The following is an 18,989-nucleotide window of genomic DNA, read 5'->3' on the forward strand; positions in this document are numbered from 1 at the left end:
TGGCCTTCACTTGGGATAACTTACTTGCCTGCCTCTACCGCTCATAAATAATTTTGTCCTGAAAGTTCCAGCTGATAAATGTATGATATATGTCGAGAGGTACAGGATCGAATATACAACATATGAACAGCTGTTTGAGTACTACACATTCTTTTCATATAAATAGTTACTATGATATGGTAATTTATGCAAGATGGATGAAAATACATAGCTGTGTAGCATGTGCATTGACTAATTAATGTTAGAATATAACACTTGATCTCAGCTCCAACATTGTCTTTGAAAAGTTTGACCAAATCTGATGCAATTTGGTACTTTCCTCTTGATTAAAGTACATCATAACCTCCTCTGGAATGAATGGAAAAATTTGGAAGACTGTCAGAAGGTTCTTGTTACATGTAATTTATACATCTAGTTGAAATCCAGGCCACTTTCCATTCAAGGCAACGTGGACGCTGTCATTGATTTCAAAATGGATAATATAACCTCCAAACAGAGCATTACTGAATGGTTAAGCAAGTGACAGATACAAATAGGTGGGCTGAAAATTAATCATTGGACGGTTCTTCTGGGGATATACTTCAGATTTTCTTTTTTTACACCTTGAAGTACTGTGCTGTAATGAGAAAACCATCCTTACTCCGAGGATTTTGCTCATACACAAAGCACAAGGCATGGGAAGATGCACACGTAACAATAGCAGGTCATGTCAGGAGCTGGCGTAAATGTCATGCGTACTTTGGCTTCAGATGCTTCTAGCTTCCATGGCTTCATTTGAGCAATGAGAATTTCTACCACCAAAATGTTGCTCATTACATTTTTGTGAACAATACTGGATACAGTAAAGTTACGAGATCTGGCAAAAAAAAATAACGTGGCATTTTGGAGAAAGAAGCTGATAACAGGAGCCATTTAGATGTCTAAACATGAATGTCTGGTGCCACTTCAGAATACTTTAGGAATCTGAGATGTTTCACAAGATGATGGCCAATGTGACTTAAGTGATCTATATCCGTTTAGAAGGGATGTAAAGGGAGGACAGGCGATGTCTCTTATCTTACCTTATCTACATTAGCACTCAATAGCTGCCACTAAGAAACAAAAACCTACTGCTCACCTCTCATGGAGAAGAAAGAAGAAGGTTTCTAAATGTTAAGCAGGAGCTCAGCAAAAGCATGCAAACACGAGCAGCAAGAAATGATATATAGGAGGAATATTTAAGTTGAAAGAACAAAGACTGAGAGCGGGAGGAAATGAGAGAGGTGGTTTGGGGGAGGAGGGAATATCGTGGAGCAAATGTTTCCTTTGTGGTGTGTGTAATACCACCACTAAAAATCTGTTTCAGAGAGGGCCATGGCCTGGCACTGACAGGGAGCTGCTGCTGTTGCTGCTGCTGATAGCAGTGGCTAGCAAATAAAGTGTGGTAAGGGGGCAGAGCACAAGGAAATGAAGCAGCAGCAAGGAATGAGATACGGTTGGAGAATGAGATATAAGAGGTTTAAGTCCATCTCATTTTGTACAGATTGCAGTGGGAGCATGGTGTTTTCTGATGATATGAGCCAGTACCCAACAGTCTTGCCTGATGGACACCAGCCCACTGTCGCTGAGGGGGAAAAAAAAAAAAAAACAGCCTGACCTTCTGCCTGTGCTTACTCCTATGATTCCTGGTCACTTGTATCAGTTCTCTTCATTACTTTCCAGGCAGGAGACAGCAACATGAAGGTGACCATCACTTTTTAAAAGTTTTTAAACTGAGATCTCTTCTATTAATTTCAGGGAGTGCATGTGCATATTGCTTTAGACAGAGATGCTCCGTACCATGTAGGACCATTCACACCCGTGAATCACAGGCTCCCTGTGAAGCAAGGCAACCGAACATGCTAATAACAGCAAGTATCCAGCACCACAAAACATTACCTGAGACTCGTACCTCACTTCTAACTGTATTACCACTAAGCTCTGTAAAGGCTACTGCAAGGTCCAAGATGATATAAAAATCTTCTGACATGGTTTTACTAAAAATATTAAATCTTTTGTACTGCTACAACATTTGCCTATGAACTAGAAAATTGTAGGTCAGCTTAGCACAGGGTGATTATATACAATAATTAACATTTTTACCAGAGCATGTCAGAGACTGATAAATAGGAGTGAAATCCTGATCCTACTGAAACCAGTGGCAATATTCTCAGGGACTTACAGGGTTGGCTTTTGACGTTCTACATTCTGCATCATTTTGATAAATAATTTCCAATATGATTGCATTAATCATATAACTGTATTGTTCTCTTGGCAAAAAAAAAAAGTGTTTGTTTATACAAATCACCGTTGAAAGAGTCAATAGTAGATGTTACAAAAAACACACAACTGTTCTGCAACAGCAAACCTGTTTTAATATCCCACTTCCTATTAAGCAACTGTATTTTTTCCACCCTTACTGTTTATATGATTGTTTTCCAGTTCATTTGGTTTCTAAAACTGCTTTGAAACCAGTCTCAGGACTTCAACAATGTATAGTTAGTTGTTGTGGCTGGATCTTATTCGGTCTGGTGAGAAGGTTTCAGAGAGCTGGACCCTACCAGTGACCTCAGCAGTATGGGCACCACTGTTGAAATTCTGCAGTCTGGCATGACACAGCCTAGCATTTGTACTCCTGGCCCAGGTTTCCCCCAGAGGCTCATCTTCTTCAGTTCTTCTGAGATGTGGCTTGCTGAGACGCTCAGTAGAAACCAACCAGAATCAATGATCAATGTATCTGGAAAATTCCTAATAGCAATACTCCCCACACACAGACATATCTCATCCCACCAGAAAAAAAAAAAAAGAAAAAAAGAAGAAGAAGAAAAAAAAAGACTGAAGTGAATCACAGAATCATAGAATGGCTCGGGTTGGAAGGGACCTTAAAGATCACCCACTTCCAACCCCCTGCCATAGGCAGGGACGCCACCCACTAGATCAGGTTGCTCAGGGCCTCATCTCACCTGGCCTTGAACACCTCCAGGGACGGGGCATCCACAACCTCTCTGAGCAGCCTGTGCCAGTGCCTCACCACCCTCTGAGTGAAGAATTTCCTCCTAAAGTGGGCAGCAAAGCACTCTTACAGCTCAAATACAAGCAGACAAATTGGGCTCCAGTGTAAATACAAACTGACAAGACAGAAAACTATTTTAGAAATAGCTTCCAACAGCAAACCTCTACCAGCAGGGAAAAGTCATTTGTAAGGTTTGTTTAGAGCAGTGCAAGACTAAACATTATGCAAAGTCCTTTGGCTTTCTGAGACAAAGAGGTTTTCTGCAGGCCATGGATTCCTTCTTTGGGAAACACAGACGAGATATTTCAGCAGTCCTGTCTAAACACCTGCAGTGAAGGATGTAGGACGTAACACAACAATGTATAGAGTCAAAGATGGGTTGTAACAGGAAAATTTCATCACCTTCCTCAGCAATAAAATAGATAAATATATCTACAAAAGGGATCTTAGAGACATCTCACACATTTTGAGAACTGCAAAACCAAGCTGGCTTTTTTAGCGTGTCTTTGCCAAGTACATGGATGGGGCTCTAGCTCTGTGTTTTTACTCCATATTCTGGAATTAGGAAGCCTCTTCAGCAGCTGCCTCTTTTGAAGAAGAGTTTCCTTTCCTCCCCGAAGCAGGTTCTGCAAACACAGGGAAGAAACATCCAAATGTCATCTTGCAGCCCCTCCGCAGCCATTCATCGCTCCCATTGTGCCCCCGCCACACTTCCCTCACCTGCCCGGGGCTCCGGGGCTCCCCTCCAGCACAGCATCCCCTCTGTGAGCACATTGGCAAACACAAGAGCTTACTATGAGGGACATAGCTGGCATGGGTTGTAACGTGATAACTGCTACCTGATGCCATCTTTTTGTGTTGCAGAATATATACCTAAAGCACTGATAAAGCATGCTATCTCTCTGCTGGGGGGCAGTACTCAAATACCACTCAAAGCAGTCTGTGCTGTGCAGTGCATATAGCCAAGGCCTTAATTTTTTAATCCCTCCTCCATAGACTCCAGTACACAAGATACGTAACACAGATCATTATTTTTTCCACTCAGTGCTCAGCCAATTTCAGCTCATTTTTGTTCCTGGAGATCTCTAGTGTGCGTCTTATAAGTTTAAAATAAATACACCATGTGTAATTGGATCTTGACCAGACAACATTAAACAAACATATTTTTCGTTGATACTTGATGGTTGTATCTAATATGAGTGGAAGGCTCTTCTGTATGTTTTAGCCAACAATTAATAGAAGGCAGAGGACTATTTGTAGCCTCATTCCTCAGACTCCCCTTTCTGTGTGAATTGTAGACGTATTATAAACATGTAACAAGCAAACCTTACCAAGAAAAATAACTTTAATTTCCACTGTAACCCAGCTGGAGAAGCTACAAATAAGCCATGCCAAGAAAATGTTCAGAAAAAATAGCTACTCAATAATTTCCCATTTATCATTTACTTAGGCACATTAAAAAAAATGAAATCTGTAATATCTTTTGCTTTAGTTGAAGTGCCACATTTTTCTAAAAGGCTCCTTGTTTGCTCAGGAGGGCAAAGCCATTGTATTGTTAGCCAGTTGGTTTACAGTGGCCTCATGTTTCAGGATATAAGTTCAAATAGGGAAAAAAACAATTACCTGGGCTAAGATGCAGCAGATTTGGAACCTGTTCTCACCTACTATTTCTCCTTCTCTTAGATGAATGATGAAAATGGACAAACCAGCTTTGTGCTCTGCTTATTTGCACAGAAGGAAAACTACCCAAGTTGAATTCACAAATTTTCTGAGCAGGCTGCAAATGGTAAAATATCCTCTAGCCCGTTTTTGCCCCTGGTCTTTGACAACCAGCTTAATGAATTAGAAATATATGTAGGTGTTTCTGGTTATTTCATGGACATTTCTGAATTCATATTCTGGACATTTCATGCAATTATTATTTTCTATTATATAAGAACAGGAAGACTATGTTATGTACCATGCTATGTAAATTAGTCACCCAATGGCTTGACTGACCTGTTGTATTTCTCCTTTCTATTCTGTTTTTTTCTGTATTGCACTTATATGATTTTTTTTTCTCTATTTTTGCTTTCTATATATTTTGTGTACAAACAGGCCTCATTGCACAGAGGCCTGCCGCCTTCCCCTGTGGATAGTACCACACCACCTTTGTGCAGGTCTACAGGAAGAGATGGGGGCTGCATGTCATCAAGAGTACCTTGTGCTCAGGTATCCCCTAGTAACTCTGTCTTTCTTACTGGACAACCTCTTCCGTGGAATAAAAGTCTTTTAATTTCCTTATCAGGATGTAGACTTTGGATAATTCTTCCTATATGCATATTAACTCCATTAGGAGAAAGCAGGTTAGGATGACTGGGGAAATAAAATCTTGAGAAATAGGCTGAGGAAAGCACCTGAGCTGGAACAATGCAGAGAGGTGCTCTGGACAGAGGGGTTGTTAGGACACTTGTGACGTCTATAGATGATGCTTATCTTCAGCCAGAACCCAGCACCTGGTCTTCCAGTGGACGCCACAGTCATCCCGCCTGGACGCTGCCCTGCACAACGTGCTTTAGGAGATCCTGCTCGGCAGGGAGTTGGACTAGATGATCTTCAGAGCTCCCTTCCAGCCTCGGCCATCCTGTGATTCTGTGATTCAGTGCTAGAGAAAGAGGGTGAGGTTCCCCTGCTGGCTGGCTGCTGTTGAGCAGGGAAGGAATCATTTGCTACCTACTCATGTTTTAGACCCCTATGAGCACCAAGTTCCAGCGTGGAGACCAGGAGAAAAATCTGTCATCTCTCATGACAGAAAGAGAAGAAAGACTTTCTCAACACATGGGCCAGTCACATCACCAGCAAACCAACATGGACACGTGGTACTGGGAAGAGTATGTTGTATTTTCTGTTTGGGTTTGGAAACTTGTCAGCCTAAGTATTTAATTCTGTCTCACAACACTTTTATGCATACTTTTTAAATAAGTTTTATCAGAAGCCAGGCTAATTTCAAATGACCTTTCCTCTTGCGTTTTTTGTTGGTTTGTTTGTTTTCTTGTTTATAAGCATTAGAACTTTTGTATGAAAGCAGACGGCCAGAAGGAATAATAATAATAATAATATTAATAATAATAATAAAGCTATAGATTAGCATGCCATTTACCCTCCAAAGAACTTAAAAAATTCCCTTGTGCAAAGTTAAAAAGAGGAGGGAGCCAGACAAGCAGAAAGACTTCAGTATTTTTCTTTTCCTTTTCCCTCTGCATAGTCAGAGAAATAAAAGAGGTTGTTTGTGAAAAGCCACCATGGACCGAGCCTGCAGTCTGATAAACAACAATAACCTTTTTCTTGACACTAATTCCTTTATTATATTTTTAGAAGAATTTAAAAGCCACTTATTTTTGAAAACTATGATTTCAGAAAAAAGTATAATTTTCACATTTCCTCTGATGTGTTGTGTGCCCTGCTGTGTTATGACATTTCAAGTTTCATCAAGTCACATTAATTTACATTCTCACATGTTTTCTCAGTGGAACCTGCTCTTTGGGTCAATTTTCATTCATTGCTTGATCACTTTAATGTATTTGTATTACTGAATACTTGGGCCATATTAACTGATCTTCCCATACCCCATGCTTGCAATTCATTAGCAATCATTTCTCCTCTCTGCACGAAGAAAGGAAAAGCGAAATGAGAGCGAGAGAGGACATGAGAGGAAGAAAAAGGCTTGGAAAGAAAGTGAACATCAATTTAGTACAGAGCCGGGGATGCAGCCTGCTCTGTCGCTCAGAATTTGTTTATATTAGGGAATTTTCTCTGTACTGATGTAGGTTGGTGACCCAGTAGAAACCTGTATAATAAAAAGAGTTGACTGGTTTTAAACCTTCCTTGATTTTGACCTTCTGCGCTTTGGCAAGTGTTTAAAGCAGCGGAAGCAAACCTGTTTTAGAGATTTGTATTGGCATTAGGTAAACCAGTGTGTTGGATCCCACCAGTGCAGGAAGCACCTACTGGGCACCCCGTCACGTCTGTGGTGGTGCAGCCCGCAGTGCCAGTTGGGGTACCCGTGCCTCTCTCACTGACTGAGGCACGGCGAGTGCAGGCAGGGCTCGGAAAGCAGTCGGGGACACTCACTGTGACCCTGACACAACCCATGGAGCCCCGCTGCAGCTGGTGGTTACGGCCTGGGGTTAGAAGTTCCTTCTGTCTGGGTTAACGTCCAAGTCCAGGCAGCCAGATGTCTGCTGCCCCTCCACAATTCCCCAGGTTGAGCTCGAAAAGAGGCCCCAATACCCAAACACAACCCCCCTAAATTCCCAAGGGGAACTGGCATGGGAAGTGTGCCCAGAGCCACCAGCACAGCTGAGGCACAGTATCACTTTTCTCCATTTCCTCACATAGACAAAGGTCAAGTGATAAAATATTAAGGCAGGAAACAGCCAATTTTGTCTATCCTTTCCCTGTATTTATTACACTAACGGCTGAACTACCCCTGGTGTTCCCCACCCTCTGCTGGAAGGCTGGGTGCGAGCACTCAGGAGGCTTTCCAGCCTCTTGGGCAGTGCCTGTTCTCTCCTCCATATGGGACAAGTACCTCCTGTGGTACTGGTCACAAGCCCTCGCTGCATGCCGCAGTGGAAATGAGGTAAAACGGGCTCTTGCGGACTGTGCAGGCAGCTGCTAATCACCTCGTACATAAAACTGGGGCGTGGGTTTCAGTTACTGTCCAAAGTTTGAGCCTTTTTCAGCCATTCTGCAGCCCAAACAGTGAGGTTTGGAAAGCCTCCAGCTTGGGTGGAAGGGGGCAACCTGCACTTGAAGTCGTGCTCCCTGCAGCTTTCCATCAGCAAGAAGTCACACACGTCTGACATGGTCCGCTATCTGTCCGCTCTGCTATTAATACCCTCCCGACTTACCCCACACCAAGCTCTTGCCAGAAGCCCCATCTCTCAGTTTGCAGCCAAGCCATGGGATCTACAGGAAAGAGAAGCCTGCAGCATCACAGCAAATCGCAGCTCGTATCCCCCCCTCTGTGTCCCTGTGGATACACACCTCCTCCCCACTTACCCCTGGCAGTGAAACACCACTCAGAGCCCAATAATCTCAAACTGTAAAATTCCTTTTCCTGTCCTAGAAGCAGCTCCACCTGTGGAAGGAAAAAAAGCTGGGGATGGGGACTGGTCCAAGGCAAGTCTTGACCGGAGGCACAGAGAAGCCAGCCTGCCCAGTGCAACAGTCTCCTCTCCCCGAATGAGCCCGATGATAAAGCTTCCCCTGGAGAGCTGGCTGAGCAGCCTGAGTTATCACAGCCATGGGAAGGGGGCAGGGAAGGCTCTTCCTGGCCTTTATATCACTGATGGCAAATGAGCCAGCGCCACGTGCTCCGCAGGAGAGCGATCGGCGCAGCGGAGGGAAAGCAGCACAGCACGCCCGCTATCCGCCGGGCGCTGGTGACAGCGAGGAATGTAATCTGCGCGGCTCTGCTCGGGGATTAAAGACACCAGCCGGCTCCAGCAGGACGCGCTGGCCTGATACGGAGAGCAGAAAAGGATGCTTACGTAAAATGGCCTGGCAGCGGTGCGCCAGAGGTAGAAGCGGGCTCATTTTCTCCTGCGGGCAGCACAGGAAGGGATTACTCTTTGGTGGGGGCAGGGGGAACAGGGAGAGTGAAATTAGGAGTCCAGATGTTTATCTATATATAGATTTCAAGAGCTTTGGAAATAAACTAGAAAAAAAACGCTGTGCCACAAAGTCAGAAATGCATGGAGGGAGTCCCCGTGTACTTGGCACTGAGGTTGTGTTACGTGACCTTAAGCAAATCTAGTCAGCTGGACTGCATCTCCTCAGTCTTCTCCAGCCCCTGTGGATGTGAAGGGCAGACTTTGCAGAGCTAGCTTCCAGTCAGGCCACTGGGATGCAAATGTCTTGGTCCTTCTTAAGAGATCCTGAAGTAGAGGGTGGGTGGGAGGACTGCACGGACAGCTAGGGCTGCTGTGATCCCCTCATTCACGTTTTTGGCAGCTAAGGCCAGTATTAACCCTGCTTCAGAAATCAGTGGCCATGAATAACTCAACACATGCTGGAACCTAAGCGTTAAAAAAAAAAAAAAAAAAAAGGTTTGCCACGATATAGTCAATCAGAATATAAATTGTACTGTAAATAGTATTCAGGCTTAATTAGGACTGAGGGAAGGGATGTCAAAATGCCAGAGGATGCTTGCCCCTTCATGACACACATGATTTCTGGCACCAGAAGACCAGAAGAAAGCAATAACTTAGAAACATGATGCTTTCCAAACACCAGGTGCAGCACCACCAGTATCTCACCTACACCACACAATTGGCCTTTTTGCTCTTTTTTGTGTCTTTTCTCACTAGTTACGGGAGGTAACAGCTATCCCTGCCATGGTGAAAATAGAGAAGCTGCATGCGACCAACCATTTATGAAATAGAGAAGCATATAAAGCCCACACCTCTGTTCTTGCTGTCACCCTCCTGCCCCGTGTCTGCACCCGTACAGTCGCTGCCCTCCTGATGCGGCCGAGAGTGGTAAGCAGCGAGGTGGGAGTTTTTGGGGGGAGCCAGGCAGGAAGGTGTGCCCAAGTTCCCTATTTTGCTCACTGCCAGTTGGCAGCATGACCAAAAATCACCCCCAACCCGCCAGCAGAGGTGAGTTATGTTTTAAGTGATGTGCACCACACAGTACAGCGAGACCGAGATCAGTGGAGGACAGCAGAAATCTCAATTGGCAGTACCCTAATAGTTGTGGACATTAACTAATCAGATGGGGTTTTAAAGTTCACACTGTGAACATTGATATTTGCTGTGAAATGGGAAGACAGTTTGAACTGATATTTTTCCTATTAGTAAGTGTCTGAAAGGATGTTAGAAGAAATTATTGCTGTAGCAATCAGAGCTCTCTGTGTGAAATCGCTTCACGGGCTTTGAGTTCAGGGCAAGGCTGCTGAATAAATTTTGGGAGCTATCTGGAGAGGACCCAATGCAACCAGCACTGTGCCTGGGCGCAGAATTGTTATCCTGGGAGTATTTCTTAGGTCTGTGTCTTGCCCAGTTTTAAATTCACTCCGATGGCATTGTCTGCACAGGAAGACACAGGCGAGGCAACAGGACTCCGCACCGCCCTGCCCGCGGGTAGCCTCCGCCTGGGTGCTCGTACCTGCTTTTCTTTCAGACACTATCCATCCCTTGCCAATCTGGCAGCACGCTGGAAGCCATCCGACATCCTCTGGCTGTTCGCCTGCCCCTCTGCCACCCTCCAGTGACCAGGATCGCCCTGTTCTCCTGCCCAGCCCCCTGCACACACTTCCCCAGTCCAGGTTGGGGCAGCCCGTGCCGAGTGCCCAGCATCTCTGCTGGGACGAGGGGAGCAGAGGACACCAGCCATGTGTCTCCCACAGAGCTGCCAGATGCCATCAGCTTGCATGCCTGCAGCCCTGAGGAAATCCCAGTCAGCACGGAAGTGGGTGCAGTGATGTTTGTTTAACCACTTTTCTCACTAATGAGGGTCAAACCATACCAGATTTGGTGGCATTTTTGGAGCACAGAGCGCTTTGGGTTAGACATTTCCCTGTGTTTCCTCGGGTGTTCAGTACATCCCCTCGGGTGTATTGGTTCTTACGTACACGTGGTTTGTAAAGGTGAGGCTGTTCTTCACAGTTTCTTCTGTTTCTTAAGCATGCATCAGCTTTGTGATTAGTGCACATAACTTAGCATCAGGTGGCTACACACAGTGGCTTCTCTCTCTTGCTTGGGCAGGGAAAAATGTTATTCCCTTTTCCCAGGATGGAACTGAGACAAAGACTGCAACTTGTACTGATGCTAAACAATGCTATGCTAGCTCCTGCGTATGAGAGCCAAACCAACCTTCCTTTAGCCAAATAATTATATTTATGACATAATACACCTACAATACTACACAAGAAAGAGTCTGGCAACAAGCATTTGACACTCAGTCCAAACCAGAAAAACCTTCAGTCAAGGAAAAAAAAGCAACTGTTAAAACCTTCTGATATTCCTTCCCATCAGCCTGCTGCAGGGGGAAACAGATTCACTCTTCCTTCAAATCAAAGCCTTTTGTTTTCTTCCTGCGTTTCCCGCTCTCCTTTCTGCCTTTACATCATAATCAATACCGTCTAAGCTTAGGGAATATTATCAGAGCCATGATTGCAGCCTCTAACATTATAATCCATAGGGTTGCTGGGAGCATTAAAACATCCAGGATAAATTAATTCAGTGTAAGTAAAAGCTTTGAAGCTAGGAGCATCACCAGGCTTTTGAAGCTTAAGCCCTGTTTAGATTACTTGATTAAAGTAGGTCCAAAGCTTCACCAATCAATATATTTTGCTTAGGAGCAGTGTTGATACAGAAGCATATTTAATTGGATCTGCAGCACCCCGCCCAGAAGATAGTCCTTGAGAACGAGATAACGTGCTGGGGAGGAGAGGGGCAAAATCCTCCCCATGCGCTGTGCACGCCCGCACAGCTCACTCGCAGCGGTGGTACGGAACAGCCTGGGTAAGGGAAAAGGGAATGACTAGGGAAATGACTAGGGAATGGCAGGGAATGACTAGGAAATTACAAGCTTGGAAAAGTAACTGAACCTTCTGCTAGCCTAAAATACTAAAAAGTGACCTAATGTAGGCAGATGTACCTACATCCACGCGTTAATAAAGGCACAGCCCTGCTCTGCAGCCAAGGTTTGCCTCCACCTTCAGAGGAGGCAAGGCAGGTGGTTTGGGTACCTGGCTGGCAGCATCTCTGACACCATTACCAACATCACACCTGCTGGCCAAGATGGACCAAAAGGCAATTCTTCGTGCTAAAATGAAGAAAACAGTTACAAATGCTAACTGGTATTTATGGGGTTTTATGGGTCCCATAAAATTATAATATTATCGTTGCCTGTTTAAAATACTACAGTTTTAACAGACTAGTGAACTCTCTTGGGCTTTTCACAAAATTGAGAGAAGAGGGTACAGACATTGAATTTTGCCACCAAAATCTAAAACCTTGTACCTGTCATAAATAAAACTTTTCAGCAGTTCAAGGTCTGGCCTTTAACCTTATTATCTGTGAACAGGTCATCTGGAAAAGCCCTTAGCCTGAACATTAGCTCCTGCTTTAGAAAAGCCAAAATAACATTTTTTTTTTTTTTTGGTCACCTGAGAATGTGAATATGCAACAGGTACTCCCTATTCAGACTTACAGTAAGGGGGAGAGCACACTTACTTTTGCTCCTCTTGCGTTACCTCCTGAGTTAGTTACACTTGTCGAATGTAAATTCAAAATTTCCTTCAAGTGAGGATCAAGGAAGGACAAAGGAGGAGGTCAAGATAAAGCAAAGAACACCCACAAAAATGCTTTGATTTCTTCGGAGAAGGGAATAATAGCGTTGCAGTCGGCAGAACTCAGGGCAGCTCTCTGTTTAAGGGTTGCTGAAGTCCCAGTTGTGTGGGGAATGGTTTGGCAGAAGAGTTTGAGGTCCTAAGGCCACGTAGCAGAGATTCGAGCTCACCCCGGCTCTGGGCAGCCCTGCATGGAGCCGGCAGGAGGTGGTCGCAGCACTGAGCTGCTCTGGTTAGAAAGAAGCGGTGAGCGCGCGAGGTGCTCAGTCCTGGCTGCGGGGAGCACCAGGCGATGGCTTCAGCGCCAGCACTGGTGATTGGAAACAAGGCTGCCTTCTGTACCCCGATGGAAAACATGATCCATTTAGATTTCTAATTGGACCTGATTAGACATTTGGACAACTTATTTGCAGCAGCAGTTTAAATGAATTAGTTGTATTTTCCAGCCTATTGAGTAGCTGTGTCACTGCATGGCACAGTGCGCCCCACCTGCAGTTCTTAGGAGTCCTGGAGCTCTTTAGGGGTCTCCGTGACGTGCTGAAGTATTTCCACAGGTAGCTCATTTGGCACCATGTGTGCTTGCACCCAGGTCTCACAGTCCCCTATTCTCCCCACAGCTCGAGCAGGGTTAGCTCCAGCAGGCTGAAGGTTTTCTCACATATTTCCGTCAGTCAACAGCAGAAAATGGTTTGCGTGTTGTCCCATGTCCCCACATGTCTCGCTGGCTGTGCAGCCAGCTCCACATTCAGACTTTGGGTAAGAGTGAGCCACAGCACAAGAGAAATCACAAGTTTCTTTTGCCAGAGGTGACTAAAATGCAGCTGTGAAAAACTCTAAGGGGGATGAACATTTTGCAGCCTGCCCCTTCCTTTGGCAGCTACTTTTGAGCTTCTCATTTGTCTCAAAATCTATATTTTATAGTCAGTGCCTTAAAATTAAATATGCGTTTGTCTTTTTACTTCAATGTACATCAGACGGTTATCCTGATAGTGAGCTCTCGTGTATTTCAGTGGCATCTGCACTCTGCATGAATAAACAACCGGAGGCACTGTGAGGGATACAAGCTTTTCCTGCCTCTGAGCACATCTTTTCTTCCGCCCCTGAACCCTGAACCAGAAATGATTGTAATTTTTCCTTACAAATACAGATAGGCACAAGTGATTACTTGTCTGTTTCAAGATGAATTGCCTTAAACATAATAATAATAAAATTCTCCCAAGTCTCCAAGTCTAGGAAACAATTAATCCACTTTTTTTTTTTCCTTCCACTGCCACTAAGCCCTGAAAAGAGACCACTCGGTGTGGCCTTCAGAGCCTGGGCACCCCGTGGGGAAGTGAGGCCATGGCAAGGCCTTGCTTCATGGCCAGCGCGTTGCTCCACAGAGCGGGGTCCCCTGTGATCCTCCCGGTTGCTGTGAACACCACCGGGGATTGGGATGACATTATCCGCCTGATGGAGATGAGTGATTTGCTTCCAGTTAGATCCATTGTCACAGGCTGTTAATTTTACTGCGGGCTCATTTGAAGGGAGTGGCGAAGCAGCACGGCAAGCAAACAGCTACTGCCTGTGTGGAGCACTGGATGCCCAGGCAATTAGGCCTCCCGTGCATCGGATTTAAGCAGCCCCCTGTTTTCACAATTGTTTATGCTCCAGCTTACTAAAGCAAACACAATGCCTATGCAAGGCTAGACGTTTCTAAGGGGTCAGACTGGGTTAAGTCGGATGGCTCTCTGTGTAAATAGCTGGTGTTATAAAAAGAGAGATAAGAAAAAGCCATGAAAGGTACTTGGTACTCAAATTCTGTATCGGAGGCTGTCAGCCTGCCACCACACAGAGTATGGTTCAGTTGCCTGAAATGAAGAAAAACAGGGCAGTGAGGAAGAAGAAAGGAGGATGGAGACGTGGCTTTGCAGAAGCAGAGATGCATCCTGACATGGTACCCAGGAATCGGTTGGTAATTCTCTTCCAAGTCATTTAACAAGTGGAATAATTTCAAGGCAGTGATTTTGTTCTCACTCACATCAGCATTCATCAGCCTCCAGTCCACTAGATGAAGTGATGTTTAGGCTAACTGGTTCAGGAAAAGCCCTCCAGGCACTATTTTAATATTATTTAACTTTGGTACCTGGGTGAGGAACTCAGCCTCCCTGAGCATCCCCAGAGCCTCCAGATGGTGATGGAGAAGAGCCAGGTCACCCCCATGGAGGCTCCTCCACCATCCAGGGAGCCTTGCCTCCTCATGCAAGCACCAGTTTTAGATGTTTAAAGTTAGGAGATGTTAAAATGGCTCTCACTTCTCCCTGCAGAAAGTTAATACTAAAATTGGTCCTGTACGTTGTCATTTGGGGAATAGTCTAGCAGAAATATTAAGGGATGCCCTGTCACTGTAATTGCATGTTACTGTTCAGACAGTGGCACTTCATTACTCAGGACAAAGACAAGGCAGCAGGGGCCTGGATCACCAGGAGCAGCTGCAGTGCTAAGACAGTGGCTGTGGTGGCACAGAACAGGCAGCCACAATGCTTTAGAGCAGACAAAATGCAGTGAGAAGTGGTGAAATCAAACAGGAATGCCTGTCTTGCCTGGGGTGCCTGGGCTCTACCTGTATTCACCTTTGTCCTCAGAAATCCCTAGCTTTATGAGGAGTGACATCAATGGAGCCCCTGCATGGAGAAGGGTTTGTAGCCAACACTGGCCAGGCAAACCTCCTCAGGGTACATTTGCACGGCTTCAGGCAGCCTGAAATGTGGTTCACGTCACCATTCCTGCCATTAGGGAAAAGTCTCTCAAAAGCAAAGGGTCTAGCAGAGACAAAGCCATGTTGGTTTCCTGTATGAGATCCTCAGTACTCGCTTCTGACAGGGCTTCCTTTCCCCAGGGCTCCTGGATGTCTCAGCACCAGGAACCTCTCGTGCTGCCACCTTTTCCTTCTTAGCAGTTGGCGAGCACTTTCCTTTCCCTCCTCTTCCCCCACCTTGCTTGCAAACCTCAGCAATTCAAAGCAGCTGACTGGCTGCTGTTTGCAGTCTTTTAGATAATATTCCCCAAATCCGTTTTATGCATGGTGGATCACCGGCTCTGTCTCACTGCAGGCACGGCTCCTCCCCACCGCTGTGCAGGAGGGGACAGAAGGCAGTGCCCACCAGGAAGAGGTCAGGTCTCCTCCTGGAGGCTGGAGGTCTCTTCCTCCAGTTGAGGAGGATTACTGTACTGCATTACACAAACCCCATTGTATTTGATTACACCCCAGGTAGCGTGGCTTCTGTAACTGAGATGGTGAATGAACTAGGTTGGAATAAGCAAGTGTATTAATTAGTATGCCGATAGCAGAATAAAGCTATTTTTAAAATCACTGAACAGCACTGCTCTTTACTATGATTGCAGAGATTATGTAAGATGATGATTAAAATCAGGTCCCTGCATCGCAGACTGATCCTCGCTTTAGAGATGCAAAAACAAAGCTGCAGAAGAATGAGGAGACCGCATTATTTTATATGTCTCTCTCTGTTTGCATCTCCTAACAAAGGGCAAAGCAGTTATGTCATCAACCTCCAAGTCATCATCCTAACTCATCCTACTTTCTATAAGCAATATTTTGCCAATAAGCCACTTATTTTTTAAGAATGGGTGTGTATATATGGGAATGTCGGCGCGGGAGAAAACTGCTGTGTCACCCACCAGCACGCAGCGGAGTTACCGGGCGTCCCCAGTGCACAGCGCCTGACTTGTGCAGTGCATCTAGCAGAAGGGTTTCTCGTGTTCGTACATCACTCTGTTGATGTACTAACATTAATTAAAAAAGAAAAAAAAAAGGCAAAAAAAAAGCAGGAGAAGAAAAATGTCTGCACTATCTTTGTGTATTTTCTAACTCATTGAAAATAGACAGAAAACAAGAAGCATCTCAGCAGTAGGAAGATAGTACACTTCAGGACCAAGAAAAGATGCTCTTGTTTTCAATCATGGTTACTTGGGAAAAGCCTCTAGAAATTGATTGTCATTAAAGACTTGGCGAGAACATTGCTTATGATGATAAGCAGAGATTTAAAAATTTTGTGTTTACAGCCTCCTGCACTGTAATGCTTAGACTGTTATATATACAATAATTATTTGATTTCTTACACCACAGTGGAGAGCAGCACTGCTGATCAAATATAAAGAGGCAGCCAATCCTAACACAAATAGAAATATAACAAAGCCTGCAGATTTATAAGCAATCAGAACTATGTCAAAAAGCATAAGATAAAAAGCACGGTATATGTTTGTTGTTAACTCTGACAAATGTTTGCCTTACAATGTTTTCCACAGAGTTTCTCACTATTGTTAATCAATCATCAGCTGTATTTTTAGATGAAGCTTTAAAATGCTTTAATTATCTTGTGTGGGGAACATGCCCAGTCACGGCATCACATTGTACTAAAGCTGAATATTTAGTCATTCATAGTAGTCCTTTAAAGAAGCAGATGTCACAGAAAACATCGTTATTTGATTTCCTGGCATAATGAAGGATCTCCAGTTCATACCTTGAAGCCATTTGCCATTACTTACATTCTCTTCTTTCTTTCTAGTCACCTCCACCAGACAACGTACACAGGCAAGCACAAGCGTCGAATGCAGCCTTCTCTGCCGGGGTGTCGATAGTAGCAGATACTGTTGTAGAAAGAAAGAAATTTAACATGGAGACCATATGGGCTTAGGCATTTTGGGCTTATCCATTTTGTGAAAGACATCCTCCTCCTGCAAACAGCCCAGGCGAGCCTGGGCTCCCACGATCTCCCACCAGCACCTGACCACTGAGGCCTGTGTTGTTCTTATGAGGGCCCCCTCAGCCTCGTGCAGGAGCTCAGCTCCAGTGAGGGCCAGAGGGCCTGGATGAGGACATGCTGCAGCTCTGCAGTCTCAGTGGAAAAAGTAGGAAGTGCCCAGCCTGTGCTATCTGGGTTGTTTGGATGTTTTTAGCTAAAACTGGCAATATAAAAGCTCGAAGTCCTACACATGCCTCACATCCACTCTCACTGTCTCTTCACAAAGTCCCTGAAGGACCCTGCCGCCGTGCAGGGAGCAGTGGGCAGCAAGGGCCCCTGGAGGCTTTTGGTGGGCAGGTGCCCCTGTGTGGAGCAAGACCCAGAGGGCACTGATGGCACTTCATTCAGCCTGCAGACATGGCCAGGCCTGGCACCCTCAGGTGGCCTCTGAGGTGCTGTGGTGGCCAGGAGGGCCCAGGTTTCAGCATGGGGGTGGTGGCACCAGCACCCGCTGAGCTGGTCGCAGCCAGATCTGGTCAGCCCAAGGCTCAGGTCGACAACAGGGAGGAACCTGCTGGGCACCACCACTGTGGGCGGGCAGAGGAGGACAGGGTACTTCTGCTTGAGTGTATTTATTAAAGGATCCAGCAAATAGGGGGCTGGAGACCCACTTCATGTCAAAAGGGGCATGTGCACTTCTTAAGGAGGGACTGCAGCCTGTGGGCCACCCATGATGGAGCATGGGCACCTCTCAGGGTCTGCACCCCGTAGTAGCCCTTGCTGGAGCAGCGACAGCCCTGAAGAAAGGGCAGCAGAGGAACTGGGTAGGCCCAAAGCAGCAGGACAACCAGTAAGCACCAAAGAGCAGCAAAAGAGCCCCCACACAAGTCATTTGGACTGCTCATGCTGCCCAGTGGCTTGCTAGAGGCATTTCAACAAACTGATTGTAACCTGTGGTGAAAACAGGGATGTTGAGGCTGGAGAGGAGGTAGGGCAGGTGTTTATGCAAGTGGTTGATTGTTTGTGTCCTTTCTAAATACCCGAATAAGCAATCAGCAGCTTGTGTTAATTGGCAATAAAGTAAAATTTGCAACTGGAGACCGTTTTGCCCATGACAGGCAAATTTCAAGGTTGCACAAAAAGCTGCAGCACAGCTGGGATTCTGCCTGCCTCAGGGTGCCTGAGGTGAACCAGTTAAGGCCTTCTTGCAATTCCCCTGCAAAGCAAGCCCAAGACCACGCATTTGGCAAGCCTGCATCTAAAGGCTAAAATCTCCTGTGCCGTGGCCGGGTGGGCCGGGTTCCTCTTGTCCAGCAGCTCCCCAAATGCCCCGAGGTGTTGCAGGGCGCGACATGAGGGGGAGCAGGCCAGGGAGCTGCAGGCCTCCTGTCCATGGCACACAGCACTGCCGGCCATCCGCAGAGCGTGGCACGGTGGTGGCTGTGCGGGGAGCCACCAGAGGATGGCCCAGAGCAGTTACATGTTTTTTCATTCCCGCCAGTCTCCTCTCCTCTCATCGCCTTGTCTGAGCTATTTTGTCCTCGCCTTCATTCTGTCACAGCAGCAGCAAATGCTGAGAGCAGGTTTCAAAACAAAACTTTGGTGGGCAATACATTAAAGCACCAATTGCCTGTTCTGACATCAGGTCTGGGCATTTTCATGCTCTTCTACACCTATCTCGGAAACTCGTTTCTTCTGCCCTGTGCCCCCAGGTGTCCACATCTACCTGGTCCTTGAGAAGCCTGCAGTGGGGTACCCAGCACCAACCGCAGGGCAGCGAGGACTGAGGGGTATTTCTGCAGCACGGCCTCAGCCGCCAGTGCACGGAGCTGCCGGGAACCACCCTCCTCTGCCAGCACCAGCTCCACCCAGCCAC

The 18,989-nt window shown here is 45.9% G+C and overlaps 1 long non-coding RNA gene across 1 annotated transcript; it reads right to left on the bottom strand.

The window, feature by feature from the left end:
* Nucleotides 1-461: 461 nt before the first annotated feature.
* LOC310899722 lies at nucleotides 462-9,825 on the bottom strand. Its single transcript, XR_014584597.1, has 2 exons — nucleotides 7,924-9,825; nucleotides 462-3,657 (listed from the first exon to the last, which is right to left on the bottom strand). It is a non-coding gene; the product is annotated as an uncharacterized lncRNA (long non-coding RNA).
* Between the last annotated feature and the right edge of the window lie 9,164 nt (nucleotides 9,826-18,989).

This window comes from Anser anser (assembly GCF_964211835.1).
Source record: "Anser anser genome assembly, chromosome: 5".
Lineage (NCBI taxonomy): Eukaryota > Metazoa > Chordata > Aves > Anseriformes > Anatidae > Anser > Anser anser.